Genomic DNA, 3,837 nt, shown 5'->3' with positions numbered 1-3,837 from the left:
AATTGAATATACTATATTAATAGAATGATCAACACTCACCGAGGTATAGGCGGCGTCTAAAAGGCGGTTTAAATGGATAGTTCACGAATTAAAAATGATATATGTCGAAGACATCGATCAATCAGGTCGGAACACTTTTCAAATAAAAAATTAATCTAATCAAATTTTGAAATTGAACTGTTGAAATTGAAATTCCAAAAAGTAAATTGCATACGTGTATTTAGCACATAGAGGTCATATTAAGATGTGAAGTATTCTCACACTACTTACGGTCCTTATTCATTACGCTATTAAGGTACGATAATATTCTTCTACTTAGTTCCACTTGTCGATGCCCCGTTGGCTGATGCCTTACTAAAATAGTGAATGTAATGGCATCGATTGCCATAGGACAGGTACCGGTGGATGAGAACTGACGACATAACTCAGTTCGGTAACTAGGGTGATGCAAGCGGGGACGGAGGTGTCTTGGGTCATGAGCAAACCTGCATTGAGCTCTATATCGGCATTGCCCAGCTGTCCTCATGTTATGACATAGTTCTATTAGGAGTAGACCCGGTGGATGCGCCGCCATTACTCCCTTTCCCCTATCTCTGTCTTCGCCACTCTCTCTGCTCTCTTCTCTGCCTCCTCCATCTCGGTTTACTCTAGTCGGTTGCTGCTGTGGGCTTATTAAATAATTGAATATATTATATTAATAGAATGATCTACACTGACCGAGGTATAGGCGGCGTCTGAAAGGCGGTTTAAATGGACAGTTCACGAATTAAAAATGGTCTATGCCGAATACATCGATCAATCAGGTTGGAACACTTTTCAAATAAAAAATTAATCTAATCAAATTTTGAAATTGAACTGTTGAAATTGAAATTTCAAAAAGTAAATTGCATACATGTATTTAACACATGGAGGTGTTATTAAGATGTGAAGTATTCTCACACTACTTACAATCATTATTCATTACGCTATTAAGTTGCGATAATATCCTTCCACTTAGTTCCACTTGTCGATGTCCCGCTGGCTGATGCCTCACTAAAATAGTAAATGTAATGAAATCGATTGCCATAAGGACATGTGTCGGTGGATGAGAACCGGCGACATAACTCAGTTCGGTACCTAGGGTGATGCAAGCGGGGACGGAGGTGTCTTGGGTCATGAGCAAACCAATATTAAGCTTCATATCGACATTGTTTAGCAGTCCTCATGTTATAGCATAGCTCTGTCAGGAGCAAACCCGGTGGATGTGCCGCCATTACTACCTTTGTCCTGTCTCTACCTTCGCCGCTCTCTTCTCTGACGCCTCCATCGCGGTTTACTCCCGCAGGCTGCTGCTGTGGGCTTGTTAAATAATTGAATATACTATATTAATAGAATGATCAACACTCACCAAGGTATAGGCGGCGTATAAAAGGGGGTTTAAATAGACAGTTCACGAATTAAAAACGGTCTATGTCGAATACATCAATAAATCAGGTTAGAACACTTTTCAAATAAAAAATTAATCTAATCGAATTTTGAAATTGAACTGTTGAAATTGAAATTCCAAAAATAAAATTGCATACGTGTATTTAGCACATGGAGGTGCTATTAAGATGTGAAGTATTCTCACACTACTTACAGTCATTATTCATTACGCCATTAAGCTGCGATAATATCCTTCTACTTAGTTCCATTTGTCGATGCCCCGCTGGCTGATGCCTCAGTAAAATAGTGAATATAATGGCATCGATTGCCATAAGAACAGGTGCCGGTGGATGAGATCTGACGACATAACTCAGTTCGGTACCTAAGGTGACGCAAGCGGGGACGGAGGTGTCTTGGGTCATGAGCAAACCTGCATTGAACTCCATATCGGCATTGCCCAGCAGTCCTCATATTATGACATAGATATGTCAGGAGCGAACCCGGTGGATGCGCCGTCATTACTCCCTTTCCCTTGTCTCTGCCTTCGCCGCTCTCTCCTCTCTCTTCTCTGCCGCCTCCATCGCGGTTTACTCTCGTCGGTTGCTGCTGTGGGGGCTTATTAAATAATTAAATATACTATATTAATAGAATGATCAACACTCAACGAGATATAGGTGACGTCTAAAAAGCGGTTTAAATAGACAGATCACAAATTAAAAACGGTCTATGCAGAAGACATCAATCAATCAGATCGAAACACTTTTCAAATAATAAATTAATCTAATCGAATTTTTAAATTGAACTGTTGAAATTGGCATTCCAAAAAGTAAATTGCATACATGTATTTAGTACATGGAGGTGCTATTAAGATGTAAAGTATTCTCACACTACTTACAATCATTATTCATTACGCTATTAAGCTGTGATAATATCCTTCTATTCTAAAAATTAATTAAATTAAATTAATCGATTGAACGAAAAGTTCGGGTTGATTAATTACGAAATTCAGTCTTTTATATTGGTTTGATTTTAATTTTAAAAATTAAAATTTGATTAAATTAATATTTTCAATTTAATTTAATTTTTAGAATAGTTATTTAAATTTTTATAATAGTTTAACCGAACTGTAACTATCAGGTTATTTAAAATAATTTAGCCGGACTAGTTTAATTTTTAAATTAATTTAAAAATTATCATCATTATTTTAATAATAATAGTTTAATTGAATTTGGTTATTTAAATTTTAATCGAAATTCAATTATTTTGGTACTGAAGTGAAATTTTCTTAATAATACCTAAACTAAAAAAAGTGTTAACACTTTCATGTCAATTATAGAAACAAATGGTAATAAATATATTCTATATAAATATCTGAAAATATCACTTAGAATACCATTTGAGTTTTGCGTGTTTCCTTTTTTTTTCCTACACTATAATATATGTAAATATCTCCTAAATAAGTGGTGAGACAAAAAAAAATTGATTAAATTAAATTAATCGATTGAACCGAAAAGTTGGGATTGCTTAATTATGAAATTCAGTCTTTTATATTAGTTTAATTTTAATTTTAAAAATCAAAATTCGATTAAATTAATATTTTAAATTTAATTAAAATTTTAAAATAGTTATTTAAATTTTTACAATAGTTTAACCAAACTGTCTTATTTAAAATAATTTAGCGGAACTAGTTAAAATTTAAAATAGTTTAAAAATTATCATCATTATTTTAATAATAATAGTTTAATTGAATTTGGTTATTTAAATTTTAATCGAAATTCAATTATTTTGGTACAGAACAATGAAGTGAAATTTTCATCTTAATAATACCTAAACTAAAAAAAGTGTTAACACAACATGATTACATGTCAATTATAGAAACAAATGGTAATAAATATATACTATATAAATATCTGAAAAATATCACTTGAATACCGGTTGAGTTCTGCGTGTTTCCTTTTTTTTCCTACACTATATTAAATAATTGAAAATACTATATTAATAAAATCATCAACTAATCAACACTTACCGAGATATAGACAGCGTCTAAAAGGCGGTTTAAATGGACAGTTCACAAATTAAAAACGGTCTATATAGAAGACATCAATCAAACAGATCGAAACACTTTTCAAATAAAAAATTAATATAATCGAATTTTGAAATTGAACTGTTGAAATTGAAATTCCAAAAAGTAAATTGCATACATGTATTTAGCACATGGAGATGCTATTAAGATGTGAAGTATTCTCACACTACTTATGATCATTATTCATTACACTATTAAGTTACGATAATATCCTTCTATTCTAAAAATTAATTAAATTAAATTAATCGATTGAACCGAAAAGTTTGGGTCGATTAATTACGAAATTCAGTCTTTTATATCAGTTTGATTTTAATTTTAAAAATTAAAATTTGATTAAATTAATATTTTCA

Source organism: Zingiber officinale, chromosome 1B, assembly GCF_018446385.1.
Source record: "Zingiber officinale cultivar Zhangliang chromosome 1B, Zo_v1.1, whole genome shotgun sequence".
Classification (NCBI taxonomy): Eukaryota; Viridiplantae; Streptophyta; class Magnoliopsida; order Zingiberales; family Zingiberaceae; genus Zingiber; species Zingiber officinale.
This window is presented reverse-complemented; position numbering follows the sequence as displayed.